Below are 15,836 nucleotides of genomic sequence, written 5' to 3'. Positions count from 1 at the left end.
TGCCATTACAAATTGTGGAAGGATCTGCCACTAGAGGGGTGATTTTATCAATATTTTTATTGGCTACTCTGTAGTCTATTGTAAGTCTCCATGTCCCATTGGATTTCTTGATGGGCCAAATGGGTGAGTTACAGGGACTGTTGGTTTTAACTAGCACTCCTTGCGTCAGCAACTTTTCTACAATAGGTTTGATCCCCTGTATAGCTTCCTTATTGATCGGATATTGTTTGGTGACCGGAGGTGGAGTCCCCGTCAATTTTATTGGTTCTACCCCTGTCAACAAACCACAATCATCCTTGTCTTTAGCCCAAATTGGATGATTCTGTAACAAAGCATACTCTGGAGGGATTACATTATTGGTAGAAACTTGTGCTGAGGAAATTTGAATGCTAGCAGATTCTGAGGACACGTCTAAAGTTAGATGTATTTGTCTCAGGAGATCCATGCCTAAAATTGCACCTGTATTTAATGGAGCACATAACAATTTTGTAGTCAGAGTTTTTGGGCCAAATTGTACATCTATGGGCGGGGTTTCATACAAATCAGAATCTTCACCTATTACGCCAGTTAAAGAAAATTTGGTTTTCTTGTACGGAATGTCTAAACCTTTAGCCAATTTTGTAGGAATTATGGTAATTTCTGCACCTGTATCAAGCAAAAAATCAATTTCTTTCTCTTGTATGCTACCTTTCACAAAAATTCTTGTGTCATTATGATGTATTACAGGGGTAAGGTAGCTACTCACAGCCCCAACAATTAGTTTTTTTCCTGGTCTTTTTGTGCTCTTAAAAGAGCCTGAACAAGCTGTCCTAAAGTTTCAGTGGACACTTGCGGAACTGCTTCCGGGTTGTAAGCAGGCTGAGAAGGAGCAGAATTATGCATAGCATTTCTTTTTGTATCTTGCAATTTCTTCCTACACTCTTTCTCCCAATGTCCTAATCTTCCACAATAGTGGCAGCTCCCTTCTTTTTTAGACCACCTGTTTTCTTGTTTTGCTGTGCTAAATGTAGCTGCTGCTGCTACTCTCACTTTGGTTTTAACATCAGCATCTCTTTCCCATGCAGCTAACCTGTCAACGTTACTTCTGAGAGTTCTGTTAGACCAAGTTAGATCTAGGAATGGCAAAGCTCTTCTGTATTCGGCTACAAGGCCATCTGACCAGATACGAATTAGTGGTCCTTTGTCATCGAGCACACTTTCGGAATCATCCACTATTCCACTGTAAGTTATGGCTGACTGACAAAACCGTTCAGTATATTCATTTACCGTTTCTTCTTTCTTTTGTACACAGCTAGTAACTCTAGACCAGTCTATTTTGGGTCCTAAGATAGTCTTTAGGATTTTCAAAACACCTTCTCTCATATCGCCTCTACTGGCATGTTGTAGTTCAGAAGTCACTGCAGATTCAAAACTGTTGAATTCAGAATCAGTTAAAATTTGTGACATTAACTGTGTGACTTCTGTTAACGACATGTCATATAGACGAATTTTGCTGATCAATGCCCTTCTAAATTCAGAAAACTGTTTACGTGGTGAGGGTAAACTCTCAGAGAGTCGTTCTATATCCTTAGGTCCAAGGGCTTTTGCGACAGTTTGTATTCGGACTACAGAAGGGTGGGTAGAAACACTTTCATTTTCCTCAATTCCCTGTGATCTTTTTCTAGCTCCACACACATAAACTGAATTAACAGGCTTATCAGTGACTGATTGGACGGCTACATCTGTTTCAAAGAACGTTCGTAAATCAGGGTAAATGTTATCAGGCTGACTTACTTCTTCCCCATCAGTTTTTTCTGCATCTTTGTTGCGGTTCAATTTCTTGGTTAAAGAGGAAACTTTAGCCCGGAGCTCATTAATCTGTTTCTCTAGCTCTGAGTTGCGTTTAGACTGTTCTGTAGCTAGTGCTAAACCAAATTCTCTATGGCAACATATTATGCCTTTCACATTGTTCTTGCGAATACTTGCTCCTAGTACTTTTTTACACTCATCTACCGACCAAGTTTTGTCTGGATGAATCTCATATTTCTGCGTTAGTTCTTTTCTAACTTTCTCAGTGACTATTAGGTTCATTTGTTCTCCTAACAGTGTTTTAAATTCACTATCTGACCACAAAGGAGTCGCAAGACCAAATTTTTCAGTTGTTGGAACCAGCCTAGCATTCGTTCTAACCATTTTGTGGATTTCTTTATCACACAATCAAAAACACTAAAACTTCTCTGATCAAAAGAGTCTACACTTATGTCACAGATCAAACTGTTGATAAACCTTCCTTGTTACCAACACATCACATTTAACTTCCCTGCCAGAAACAGAGGATGAAACACAAAATATTAGCACGTTACGCTAATCTTCCCTGAAAGAAACGGAAAGGATCTTTCACCTTCCTAACTTTTTAGAGGATAAAACAAAATTACTAGCATGTATTGCTAACTCTTCCCTGCCTGAAACAGAGGATCAAACTTTCCTCTCTAAAAGAAAAACTTTTAAAAGGGTAACCAAAATAAATAGCCTGTAAGACTACCTCTTCTCTGCTTGCACAGAGGCTAACAATATTTTAACTTGAATGCTAAAATCTTCCCTGTCTGCACAGAGGATACCAACAACTTCCCTGACTATTCAGAGGATCAAACTCTCTTCTCTAAAAGAATTTTTTTAGAGGGTAACACCACAAGGTAACAAACAACAAAACAAATAATTAGCAAAATACTACTAATCTTCCCTGCCTGACACAGAGGATATCTTTTTAACATGTGATGTTAAAAACGTCCCTGCCTGAACAGAGGATATATTTTAATCTTTAAAAGACAACTTCTAAAGGATAACTTTGGGTAATCAAACACTACAGCTGTCTGATAACTCTTTCTCTGACGGCACAGAGGATAATTTTTACTGGTTTTTCAACGGTTCTTTGAATGGAGTGAAACTCACCAAATTATTGTTGTATGGAAAAAATTCCGTCTGGAAACTCAGTCAGAGATCTTTGTTGAGCTTGGTTCTGGAACTCAGTTAGCTTTGTTGAGATCTTTGTTGAGATTCAGTTCTGGAACACAGTCAGCTTTGTTGAGATCTTTGTTGAGATTCAGTTCTGGAACACAGTCAGCTTTGTTGAGATCTTTGTTGAGATTCAGTTCGCGAACTCAGGCAGCTTTGTTGAGATCTTTCTGGATTCAAAAGATTCAGTCTGGAACTGGAAAGTAAGATCTTTGTTGAGATCTTTGAGCTTTGAAGTTTCAAAAGTTCATTCTTTGTTGAGTTTCAGTTTCTCCATCCGGGTCACGGCACCATCTGTTGTGAACTTCTTCTTCTCAAGTGTAGAAAAGATAGAGTTGCAGACCAGGAGATTGTTGAGGTATAAGTTCTTTATTTCGTTGCTGTAGTCATCTCAATCAAGTCTAACTAAGGGAACTTTACATTGTAGTTTATATACATTTCAAGAGGAGGAGTTACATAAAGGTGGAAACAAAAGCATGCAAATGAGGCATCTGGGTTAAGGATGTGCCCTAGACTGAGAGTGTTACCAATCCTAATCCAATCAGCATAACAGTGTAATGTAAATATCCTAATCCAATCAGCCAGACTCTTCACCGATACCTTCACATTATCTTAATGGCCAGGCAGTGCATAAAGACAAAAGGTGATAGTCTCAGTGCTCTGACCAATTTAACTTACAATAGAGAGCTGGACAGACAGGAACAGGCAGGTTTGTGACATCATTTACCTTAGATACAAAATTCACACTAATAAACTTTCTCAGTTTCTATGCTATTGTATTGGAAGCTCAATTATACATTTAAAATAAAATTTGTAATCCTACACCCTAATCAGGCTGAAGAGATTAAAAGCAAAGCCTAATAATGGGCTCGTCCGGGATTTGAACCCGGGACCTCTCGCACCCTAAGCGAGAATCATACCCCTAGACCAACGAGCCGAAACATACATCCTCCGTGCTGCTGTCGGGCCGCAAACATTTCAGCTTCCATGGCTTAAAGCGCAATTTTCTTATTAAATCAACAATTAAAAGGTAGCCGGTGCAAAGTTTCCAGCACAGAGGAAATGGGGCCTCTTTTTTTGTGGTCATTGGAAATCACGCTGCAGGACCTGCACACGAATAATGAGAAGCTTACTTACAGGAGCCTGGTCTGCAACACTGGACCCAGTTGATGTTGCAGGAGCAGAGGCAGCACTTGGCTGGACAGAAGGCTGTGGAGGAGACTGCAGAGGAGGCTGAGCAGGGCGCAGAGGAGGAGACTGCAGAGGAGGCTGGGCAGGGCGCAGAGGAGGAGACTGCAGAGGAGGCTGGACAGGGTGCACAGGAGGAGACTGCAGAGGAGGCTGGGCAGGGTGCAGAGGAGGAGACTGCAGAGGAGGCTGGGCAGGGCGCTGCAGTCCTGTGGGTGGCTGTAGTGAGGATAGTCCTGGTGCAAAAGGACAGGGGTTGAAAGCCTCCTCACTCCTCGATCCTCGCCTCCTCGCGGTGCAATTAGAGAATTGAGATGTCCTTCAAGATGGCTGAGCTCGATCGGTTTCCGGGTCATAGGATGGAGGACAGAGGAACGAGGAGACGAGGAGGGATATTGAGAAGCACCCTATGTTTCCCCAATTCCGACTCGGTTTGAGAGTGCCAATTTCACCGCCACGTCAGCAGTTGCGCATCACCTCTGTTTTTTCCCTCCCTTCCGCGAAGAACCAAAAAAGGTTCTACCGAGATTTGAACTCGGATCGCTGGATTCAAAGCCCAGAGTGCTAACCATTACACCATGGAACCAACACACCCTCCCAGTTGTCTGTCTGAGAGGCAGATAGCGATGAGGCTAGGTGGAATCAGGTAGCCTAAAGGAGGTGGGAGTGGTTCCTCTGCCGAAACCCGAGATTGAACCAGGGACCTTTAGATCTTCAGTCTAACACTCTCCCAACTGAGCTATTTCAGCCAGGTACTTGTGCTGTTTAGCCTGGCAAATGAAGGTCCCACCGAGATTTGAATTCGGATCACTGGATTCAGAGCCCAGAGTGCGAACCCTTACACCATGGAACCTCGGCGTGTGTCAACTTTTCCCATGTGGTGCAGAGATTTAAGTCATTCAGAAGCGCGATAGCAAGGAGCAAAAGAAGCCTTTGTCTTTTAAGCCCATGTTTCCCCAATTCCGACTCGGTTTGAGAGTGCCAATTTCACCGCCACGTCAGCAGTTGCGCATCACCTCTGTTTTTCCCCTCCCTTCCGCAAAGATCCTAAAAAGGTTCCACCGAGATTTGAACTCGAATCGCTGGATTCAAAGCCCAGAGTGCTAACTATTACACCATGGAACCAAAACACCCTGCTAACTGGCTGTCTGAGAGGTGGAATAAGGTAGACTAAAAGAGGCGGAGGTTGTTCCTCTGCCAAAAACCGGGACCTTTAAATCTTCAGTCTAACGCTCTCCCAACTGAGCTATTTCGGCCAGGTACTTGTGTGGTTTAGCCAGCATGGATGTATGGGAGACCGCCCGTCATTTTCGAGAAGAGCAGAACGAAGGTCACAGAGAGAAAATGAGTGGCCCGTACGGGGATCGAACCCGCGACCGTGGCGTTATTAGCACCACGCTCTAACCAACTGAGCTAACCGGCCTCTCTCTGGCACATTTTATCCCCAATTGCTCAGAAATATCCTGGTTGCCCTAATCAGGCTGAAGAGATTAAAAGCAAAGCCTAATAATGGGCTCGTCCGGGATTTGAACCCGGGACCTCTCGCACCCTAAGCGAGAATCATACCCCTAGACCAACGAGCCAAAACATACATCCTCCGTGCTGCTGTCGGGCCGCAAACATTTCAGCTTCCATTGCTTAAAGCGCAATTTTCTTATTAAATCAACAATTAAAAGGTAGCCGGTGCAAAGTTTCCAGCACAGAGGAAATGGGGCCTCTTTTTTTGTGGTCATTGGAAATCACGCTGCAGGACCTGCACACGAATAATGAGAAGCTTACTTACAGGAGCCTGGTCTGCAACACTGGACCCAGTTGATGTTGCAGGAGCAGAGGCAGCACTTGGCTGGACAGAAGGCTGTGGAGGAGACTGCAGAGGAGGCTGAGCAGGGCGCAGAGGAGGAGACTGCAGAGGAGGCTGGGCAGGGCGCAGAGGAGGAGACTGAAGAGGAGGCTGGGCAGGGTGCACAGGAGGAGACTGCAGAGGAGGCTGGGCAGGGTGCAGAGGAGGAGACTGCAGAGGAGTCCGGTGGGACTGCAGAGGAGCCCGGTGGGCACGTGGGCTGGAGCCTGCCTCTTCAGCACGTATGCTTTGAAAAGGGCCATATTGGTGTTAGGCCCGGCCTTTGCCTTCTTCAGGTAGGTGATGAGAGCCTGGGCCTCCTTGCTTGGGTCCTCATACACCTCCTTTATTGACCTACCCTTAAAATCCTCAAACTCCACCATCAGACACCAAGAGTCTCCTGTCCTGTGGGCATCCTGCAGCATGGCCTGTTTTTTTCTGATACACTTCTACAGCCTCGCCTACCTCCCTGATCTGCGAGGTGTATCTGAGGAACAGGTGTTTGTTGTCCGACAGCGGGTTGTCCCTCTCCTCCTCCCCCAAAATGCTGCTGACCAGATAGCAGGCATACGACAGTGAGTTCTTCAGCAGCCACAGGAACCTCTGACCCTGGTGTTTCCCAAACTGGATCTTGCAGTGAGCCAGAACCAGGAACTGGTCTCCAGGATTCCCTCCATTCTGCCTCACAAAGGCAGTGGCCTCAGCCAAGACCTCCTCTTTACACCTGGCCCTCCCTGCCAACACGATCTTCCTCCTATTGGCCTCCTCAGTTGGCCCCATAAGGAGTCGACCCTCAGAGGTTCTTCGTAAAACCGGGTATGCATACATAATCTGAAAGGACACAGGCATAAACAGAACGTTACATAGCTGTCATATTCCAACTGAAAGTATTTTACTACAGCATTTTTTTATGTAATTAATTATTATAATATTATAATAATTAATGATTATTATTATTATGAGCATAAGCATTATTGTTTTTTATACAACTGTGAATCACTTTGAATTGCCTTGTGTACAAATTGTAAATAGTGTGATGAACTAATTAATAAGAAAATAAATAACACTTCTTGGTACAATCTTGCTGGTATCATGCCATGCTTAAATCGTTTTGTTTTGTTTAGCTTTTGTGGCAGAGATTACTAAGAAACACCAAATATAACATAAAGGCGTTTATGACAATTCATAATAATATGATCATCAAACAGATCTAAAACTTAAAATGGTATATCAAATCGTTTTGGTATATCTTTTATAACATAGTTGAGAATCATTTGTTGAAACAAAAAAACACTTGTTTTTGCCTATTCATGTCTTTTTAAATATGTATAACATAGTATTTAAAAAGATAACATAAATATGTATACTGGTGTATAACATAGTATAGTATAACATATATGAATTAAACTTTTTTTTTAAAGGTTTTAGTAAAAATCTTCTTGTGCTCAAAATAATGTAATGAATGACACAAAAAATACTAAATTAACAACAACAAAAAAATGGTTTAAGGAGGATATAGCTTAATTAGCGGTCGGCTAATTATCTTGACAGTAGTGACAATTTTTTTTACTGTATATCATGGTAAAGTTGCAGGTTCACATGTACAGAAGAAAACGTGTGCTATTACACGCTAGCTGGCTTTATTGCCATGTTTAATTGTCTAAAAACAAACACTGTTTATGAATAAATAATGATCGATTATAGAGTCGTGAAGAATAGACTTACCTGTTGCAAAGATTGCAAAGATGACGATAATAACAGCGGTCGCCGATTGGTCAAAAGTAAGCCACAGGAGCAGAGCCAGGAGAGAAACGCGATTGGTCAAAAGTAAGCCACAGGAGAGAAAGGCGATTGGTCAAAAGTAAGCCACAGGAGAGAAACACGATTGGTCAAAAGTAAGCCACAGGAGAGAACAAGATTGGTCAAAAGTAAGCTACAGCAGAGAAACACAATTGGCTCACGTGGGCTTACTTTGGGCTTACTTTGGCTCAATCGGTAGGAAGCAGTAGGCGCAAGCGAGAGGTAGTGGGATCAATGCCTGCATTCTCCAGTGCTGTCCATCCTTTTTACGCCCCACTTCAAGGGGCACTACCTAGATGAGCTCTTGCGGCTCAGTGCTGCCGAAAAAGTTTTTTCGAACGAGGTACTGCACACATTCCTGGCAAAAGCAGGTCCCACCGAGATTTGAACTCGGATCACTGGATTCAGAGCCCAGAGTGCTAACCATTACACGATAGAACCTTGGCGTGTGTCAACTTTTCCCATGAGCAGCAGAGATTTAAGTCATTGAGTCCAGAAGCACGATAGCAAGGATTTAAGTCATTGAGTCCAGAAGCACGATAGCAAGGAGCAAATGAAGCCTTTGCTTTTTAAGCCCATGTTTCCCCAATTCCGACTCGGTTTGAGAGTGCCAATTTCACCGCCACGTCAGCAGTTGCGCATCACCTCTGTTTTTTCCCTCCCTTCCGCAAAGAACCTAAAAAGGTTCCACCGAGATTTGAACTCAGATTTCTGGATTCAAAGCCCAGAGTGCTAATCATTACACCATGGAACCAACACACTCTGCTAGCTGGCTGTCTGAGAGGCAGATAGCGATGAGGCTAGGTGGAATCAGGTAGACTAAAAGAGGCGGACGTGGTTCCTCTGCCGAAACCCGGTATTGAACCAGGGACCTTTAGATCTTCAGTCTAACGCTCTCCCAACTAAGCTATTTCGGCCAGATACTTGTATGGTTTAGCCAGCAGGGATGTCTGGGAGACCGCCCGTCATTTTCGAGAAGAGCAGAGCGAAGGTCCCAGAGAGAAAATGAGTGGCCCGTACGGGGATGAAAACCCGCCACCTTGGCGTTATTAGCACCACGCTCTAAGCAACTGAGCTAACCGGCCTCTCTCTGACACATTTTATCCCCAATTTCTCACAAATATCCTGGTTGCCCTAATCAGGCTGAAGAGATTAAAAGCAAAGCCTAATAATGGGCTCGTCTGGGATTTGAGCCCGGGACCTCTCGCACCCTAAGCGAGAATCATACCCCTAGACCAACGAGCCGAAACATACATCCTCCCTGCTGCTGCCGGGCCGCAAACATTTCAGCTTCCATGGCTTAAAGCGCAATTTTTTGATTAAATCTACTATTAAAAGGTAGCCAGTGCAAAGTTTCCAGCACAGAGGAAATGCGGCCTCTTTTTTTGTGGTCATTGGAAATCACGCTGCAGGACCTGCACACGAATAATGAGAAGCTTACTTACAGGAGCCTGGTCTGCAACACTGGACCCAGTTCATGTTGCAGGAGCAGAGGCAGCACTTGGCTGGACAGAAGGCTGTGGAGGAGACTGCAGAGGAGGCTGAGCAGGGCGCAGAGGAGGAGACTGCAGAGGGGCTGGGCAGGGCGCAGAGGAGGAGACTGCAGAGGAGGCTGGGCAGGCCGCAGAGGAGGAGACTGCAGAGGAGGCTGGGCAGGGCGCTGCAGTCCTGTGGGTGGCTGTAGTGAGGATGGTCCTGGTGCAGAGGGACAGGGGTTGAAGGCCTTGCTGGAAAGATTGGAGTTGCTCTTTCCAGTGGACAGGAAGCTCTGCAGGCGACTGGGACACCTGGCCAGGGGTCCACAATGCTGGAGGAGCAGGATAAGGGGCAGGAGCAGGGGCAGTAGCACGAGCCGGGGCAGGAGCAGGGCCTCTCGAGCCTGCAGTGGCTGGAGAAAAAAGAAAAAACTTACCCACTTACAGGGTTTGGCTGGAGACAAAATCTTTTGTGCCAGCTGTGAAGCAAATAAATGCTTCCCCCGCGCCAACAGGGCCTACACATTGGTCGACAGCAGTGGCCTGTTCTTAGTGGCAGTAGGTGGAGGAGGAAAAGACACAGTGGCAGTGGGCACAGCATCAGTGAGGACAGATGCAGTGGGCACAGTGGTGGTGGGCACGTGGGCTGGAGTAATGTATATAATAATGTAATGAATGACACAAAAAAATACTAAATTAACAACAACAAAAAAATGGTTTAAGGAGGATATAGCTTAATTAGCGGTCGGCTAATTATCTTGACAGTAGTGGCATGTTTTTTACTGTATATCATGGTAAAGTTGCAGGTTCACATGTACAGAATAAAAAGTGTGCTATTACACGCTAGCTAGCTTTATTGGCATGTTTAATTGTCCAAAAAAAAACACTGTTTATGAATGAATAATGATCGATTATACAGTCGTGAAGAATAGACTTACCTGTTGCAAAGATTGCAAAGATGACGATAATAATAGCGGTCGCCGATTGGTCAAAAGGAAGCCACAGGAGCAGAGCCAGGAGAGAAAATGCGATTGGTCAAAAGTAAGCCACAGGAGAGAAAGGCGATTGGTCAAAAGTAAGCCACAGGAGAGAAAAACGATTGGTCAAAAGTAAGCCACAGGAGAGAACGCGATTGGTCAAAAGTAAGCCACAGCAGAGAAACACGATTGGCTCACGTGGGCTTACTTTGGGCTTACTTTGGCTCAATCGGTAGGAAGCAGTAGGCGCAAGCGAGAGGTAGTGGGATCGATGCCTGCATTCTCCAGTGCTGTCCATCCTTTTTACGCCCCCCTTCAAGGGGCACTACCTAGATGAGCTCTTACGGCTCAGTGCTGCCGAAAATGTTTTTTCGAACGAGGTACTGCACACATTCCTGGCAAATGCAGGTCCCACCGAGATTTGAACTCGGATCTACAATTAAAAGGTAGCCAGTGATCGCACCTCGTCTTTGTCTTTGAGAGCGATGGACACCTCCTCTCCATCATCGAGGGGAATTAGCTCAAATGGTAGAACGCTCGCTTAGCATGCGAGAGGTAGCGGGATCGATGCCTGCATTCTCCAGTGCTGTCCTTCCTTTTTACGCCCCCTTTCAAGAGGCACTACCTAGATGAGCTCTTCCGGCTCAATGCTGCCGAAAATGTTTTTTCGAACGAGGTACTGCACACATTCCTGGCAAAAGCAAGTCCCACCGAGATTTGAACTCGGATCGCTGGATTCAGAGCCAAGAGTGCAAACCATTACACCATGGAACCTTGGCGTGTGTCAACTTTTCCCATGAGCAGCAGAGATTTAAGTCATTGAGTCCAAAAGCACGATAGCAAGGAGCAAATGAAGCCTTTGCTTTTTAAGCCCATGTTTCCCCAATTCCGACTCTGTTTGAGATTGCCAATTTCACTGCCACGTCAGCAGTTGCGCATCACCTCTGCTTTTTCCCACCCTTCCGCAAAGAACCTAAAAAGGTTCTACCGAGATTGGAACTTGGATCGCTGGATTCAAAGCCCAAAGTGCTAACCATTACACCATGGAACCAACACTTCCTGATAGCTGGCTGTCTGAGAGGCAGATAGCGATGAGGCTAGGTGGAATCAGGTAGACTAAAAGAGGCGGACGTGGTTCCTCTGCCGAAACCCGGGATATAAATATCCTGGTTGCCCTAATCAGGCTGAAGAGATTAAAAGCAAAGCCTAATAATGGGCTCATCCGGGATTTGAACCAGGGACCTCTCGCACCCTAAGCGAGAATCATACCCCTATACCAATGAGCCGAAACATACATCCTCCCTGCTGCTGCCGAGCCGCAAACATTTCAGCTTGCATGGCTTAAAGCGCAATTTTTTGATTAAATCTACAATTAAAAGGTAGCCAGTGCAAAGTTTCCAGCACAGAGGAAATGCGGCCTCTTTTTTTGTGGTCATTGGAAATCACGCTGCAGCACCTGCACACGAATAATGAGAAGCTTACTTACAGGAGCCTGGTCTGCAACACTGGACCCAGTTGATGTTGCAGGAGCAGAGGCAGCACTTGGCTGGACAGAAGGCTGTGGAGGAGACTGCAGAGGAGGCTGAACAGGGCGCAGAGGAGGAGACTGCAGAGGAGGCTGGGCAGGGCGCAGAGGAGGAGACTGCAGAGGAGGCTGGGCAGGGCGCAGAGGAGGAGACTGCAGAGGAGGCTGGGCAGGGCGCAGAGGAGGAGACTGCAGAGGAGGCTGGGCAGGGGGCTGCAGTCCTGTGGGTGGCTGTAGTGAGGATGGTCCTGGTGCAGAGGGACAGGGGTTGAAGGCCTTGCTGGAAAGATGGGAGTTGCTCTTTCCAGTGGACAGGAAGCTCTGCAGGTGACTGGGACATCTGGCCAGGGGTCCACAATGCTGGAGGAGCAGGATAAGGGGCAGGAGCAGGGGCAGTAGCACGAGCCGGGGCAGGAGGAGGGCCTCTCGAGCCTGCAGTGGCTGGAGAAAAAAGAAAAAACTTACCCACTTACAGGGTTTGGCTGGAGACAAAATCTTTTGTGCCAGCTGTGAAGCAAATAAATGCTTCCCCCGCGCCAACAGGGCCTTCACATTGGTCGCCAGCAGTGGGCTGTTCTTAGTGGCAGTAGGTGGAGGAGGAACAGACACAGTGGCAGTGGGCACAGCAGCAGTGAGGACAGATGCAGTGGGCAAAGTGGCGGTGGGCACGTGGGCTGGAGCCTGCCTCTTCAGCACGTATGCTTTGAAAAGGGCCATATTGGTGTTAGGCCCGGCCTTTGCCTTCTTCAGGTAGGTGATGAGAGCCTGGGCCTCCTTGCTTGGGTCCTCATACACCTCCTTTATTGACCTACCCTTAAAATCCCCAAACTCCACCATCAGACACCAAGAGTCTCCTGTCCTGTGGGCATCCTGCAGCATGGCCTGTTTTTTTCTGATACACCTCTACAGCCTCGCCTACCTCCCTGATCTGCGAGGTGTATCTGAGGAACAGGTGTTTGTTGTCCGACAGCGGGTTGTCCCTCTCCTCCTCCCCCAAAATGCTGCTGACCAGATATCAGGCATACCACAGTGAGTTCTTCAGCAGCCTGAGGAACCTCTGACCCTGGTGTTTCCCAAACTGGATCTTGCAGTGAGACAGAACCAGGAACTGGTCTCCAGGATTCCCTCCATTCTGCCTCACAAAGGCAGTGGCCTCAGCCAAGACCTCCTCTTTACACCTGGCCCTCCCTGCCAACACGATCTTCCTCCTATTGGCCTCCTCAGTTGGCCCCATAAGGAGTCGACCCTCAGAGGTTCTTCGTAAAACCGGGTATGCATACATAATCTGAAAGGACACAGGCATAAACAGAACGTTACATAGCTGTCATATTCCAACTGAAAGTATTTTACTACAGCATTTTTTTTATGTAAGTAATTATTATAATATTATAATAATTAATGATTATTATTATTATGAGCATAAGCATTATTGTTTTTTATACAACTGTGAATCACTTTGAATTGCCTTGTGTACAAATTGTAAATAGTGTGATGAACTAATTAATAAGAAAATAAATTAAACTTCTTGGTACAATCTTGCTGGTATCATGCCATGCTTAAATCGTTTTGTTTTGTTTAGCTTTTGTGGCAGAGATTACTAAGAAACACCAAATATAACATAAAGGCGTTTATGACAATTCATAATAATATGATCATCAAACAGATCTAAAACTTAAAATGGTATATCAAATCGTTTTGGTATATCTTTTATAACATAGTTGAGAATCATTTGTTGAAACAAAAAAACACTTGTTTTTGCCTATTCATGTCTTTTTAAATATGTATAACATAGTATTTAAAAAGATAACATAAATATGTATACTGGTGTATAACATAGTATAGTATAACATATATGAATTAAACTTTTTTTTTTAAAGGTTTTAGTAAAAATCTTCTTGTGCTCAAAATAATGTAATGAATGACACAAAAAATACTAAATTAACTACAACAAAAAAATGGTTTAAGGAGGATATAGCTTAATTAGTGGTCGGCTAATTATCTTGACAGTAGTGACAATTTTTTTTACTGTATATCATGGTAAACTTGCAGGTTCACATGTACAGAAGAAAACGTGTGCTTTTACACGCTAGCTGGCTTTATTGCCATGTTTAATTGTCTAAAAACAAACACTGTTTATGAATAAATAATGATCGATTATAGAGTCGTGAAGAATAGACTTACCTGTTGCAAAGATTGCAAAGATGACGATAATAACAGCGGTCGCCGATTGGTCAAAAGTAAGCCACAGGAGCAGAGCCAGGAGAGAAACGCGATTGGTCAAAAGTAAGCCACAGGAGAGAAAGGCGATTGGTCAAAAGTAAGCCACAGGAGAGAAACACGATTGGTCAAAAGTAAGCCACAGGAGAGAACAAGATTGGTCAAAAGTAAGCCACAGCAGAGAAACACAATTGGCTCACGTGGGCTTACTTTGGGCTTACTTTGGCTCAATCGGTAGGAAGCAGTAGGCGCAAGCGAGAGGTAGTGGGATCGATGCCTGCATTCTCCAGTGCTGTCCATCCTTTTTACGCCCCACTTCAAGGGGCACTACCTAGATGAGCTCTTGCGGCTCAGTGCTGCCGAAAAAGTTTTTTCGAACGAGGTACTGCACACATTCCTGGCAAAAGCAGGTCCCACCGAGATTTGAACTCGGATCGCTGGATTCAGAGCCCAGAGTGCTAACCATTACACGATGGAACCTTGGCGTGTGTCAACTTTTCCCATGAGCAGCAGAGATTTAAGTCATTGAGTCCAGAAGCACGATAGCAAGGATTTAAGTCATTGAGTCCAGAAGCACGATAGCAAGGAGCAAATGAAGCCTTTGCTTTTTAAGCCCATGTTTCCCCAATTCCGACTCGGTTTGAGAGTGCCAATTTCACCGCCACGTCAGCAGTTGCGCATCACCTCTGTTTCTTCCCTCCCTTCCGCAAAGAACCTAAAAAGGTTCCACCGAGATTTGAACTCAGACTTCTGGATTCAAAGCCCAGAGTGCTAATCATTACACCATGGAACCAACACACTCTGCTAGCTGGCTGTCTGAGACTCAGATAGCGATGAGGCTAGGTGGAATCAGGTAGACTAAAAGAGGCGGACATGGTTCCTCTGCCGAAACCCGGTATTGAACCAGGGACCTTTAGATCTTCAGTCTAACGCTCTCCCAACTGAGCTATTTCGGCCAGATACTTGTATGGTTTAGCCAGAAGGGATGTCTGGGAGACCGCCCGTCATTTTCGAGAAGAGCAGAGCGAAGGTCCCAGAGAGAAAATGAGTGGCCCGTACGGGGATGAAAACCCGCCACCTTGGCGTTATTAGCACCACGCTCTAAGCAACTGAGCTAACCGGCCTCTCTCTGGCACATTTTATCCCCAATTTCTCACAAATATCCTGGTTGCCCTAATCAGGCTGAAGAGATTAAAAGCAAAGCCTAATAATGGGCTCGTCTGGGATTTGAGCCCGGGACCTCTCGCACCCTAAGCGAGAATCATACCCCTAGACCAACGAGCCGAAACATACATCCTCCCTGCTGCTGCCGGGCCGCAAACATTTCAGCTTCCATGGCTTAAAGCGCAATTTTTTGATTAAATCTACTATTAAAAGGTAGCCAGTGCAAAGTTTCCAGCACAGAGGAAATGCAGCATCTTTTTTTGTGGTCATTGGAAATCACGCTGCAGGACCTGCACACGAATAATGAGAAGCTTACTTACAGGAGCCTGGTCTGCAACACTGGACCCAGTTCATGTTGCAGGAGCAGAGGCAGCACTTGGCTGGACAGAAGGCTGTGGAGGAGACTGCAGAGGAGGCTGAGCAGGGCGCAGAGGAGGAGACTGCAGAGGGGCTGGGCAGGGCGCAGAGGAGGAGACTGCAGAGGAGGCTGGGCAGGCCGCAGAGGAGGAGACTGCAGAGGAGGCTGGGCAGGGCGCTGCAGTCCTGTGGGTGGCTGTAGTGAGGATGGTCCTGGTGCAGAGGGACAGGGGTTGAAGGCCTTGCTGGAAAGATTGGAGTTGCTCTTTCCAGTGGACAGGAAGCTCTGCAGGAGACTGGGA

The 15,836-nt window shown here is 45.7% G+C and overlaps 9 non-coding genes across 9 annotated transcripts; all 9 read right to left on the bottom strand.

Moving 5' to 3' along the window:
• Positions 1 to 3,856: 3,856 nt before the first annotated feature.
• Positions 3,857 to 3,928, bottom strand: trnap-agg (transfer RNA proline (anticodon AGG)). The gene has a single exon. It is a non-coding gene; the product is annotated as a tRNA-Pro (tRNA).
• Positions 3,929 to 4,693: 765 nt separating this feature from the next.
• On the bottom strand, positions 4,694 to 4,765 carry trnaq-uug (transfer RNA glutamine (anticodon UUG)). Its single transcript has one exon. It is a non-coding gene; the product is annotated as a tRNA-Gln (tRNA).
• A 763-nt stretch (positions 4,766 to 5,528) lies between these two features.
• Positions 5,529 to 5,602, bottom strand: trnai-aau (transfer RNA isoleucine (anticodon AAU)). The gene has a single exon. It is a non-coding gene; the product is annotated as a tRNA-Ile (tRNA).
• Positions 5,603 to 5,690: 88 nt separating this feature from the next.
• Positions 5,691 to 5,762, bottom strand: trnap-agg (transfer RNA proline (anticodon AGG)). The gene has a single exon. It is a non-coding gene; the product is annotated as a tRNA-Pro (tRNA).
• Positions 5,763 to 8,188: 2,426 nt separating this feature from the next.
• Positions 8,189 to 8,260, bottom strand: trnaq-cug (transfer RNA glutamine (anticodon CUG)). The gene has a single exon. It is a non-coding gene; the product is annotated as a tRNA-Gln (tRNA).
• A 403-nt stretch (positions 8,261 to 8,663) lies between these two features.
• On the bottom strand, positions 8,664 to 8,736 carry trnaf-gaa (transfer RNA phenylalanine (anticodon GAA)). The gene has a single exon. It is a non-coding gene; the product is annotated as a tRNA-Phe (tRNA).
• A 5,685-nt stretch (positions 8,737 to 14,421) lies between these two features.
• trnaq-cug (transfer RNA glutamine (anticodon CUG)) lies at positions 14,422 to 14,493 on the bottom strand. The gene has a single exon. It is a non-coding gene; the product is annotated as a tRNA-Gln (tRNA).
• A 241-nt stretch (positions 14,494 to 14,734) lies between these two features.
• Positions 14,735 to 14,806, bottom strand: trnaq-uug (transfer RNA glutamine (anticodon UUG)). Its single transcript has one exon. It is a non-coding gene; the product is annotated as a tRNA-Gln (tRNA).
• Positions 14,807 to 14,896: 90 nt separating this feature from the next.
• trnaf-gaa (transfer RNA phenylalanine (anticodon GAA)) lies at positions 14,897 to 14,969 on the bottom strand. The gene has a single exon. It is a non-coding gene; the product is annotated as a tRNA-Phe (tRNA).
• Between the last annotated feature and the right edge of the window lie 867 nt (positions 14,970 to 15,836).

This window comes from Siphateles boraxobius, unplaced genomic scaffold, assembly GCF_051911475.1.
Source record: "Siphateles boraxobius isolate OS27281-9 unplaced genomic scaffold, OSU_SipBor_1 19, whole genome shotgun sequence".
Taxonomy (NCBI): domain Eukaryota; kingdom Metazoa; phylum Chordata; class Actinopteri; order Cypriniformes; family Leuciscidae; genus Siphateles; species Siphateles boraxobius.
This window is presented reverse-complemented; position numbering and strand designations above follow the sequence as displayed.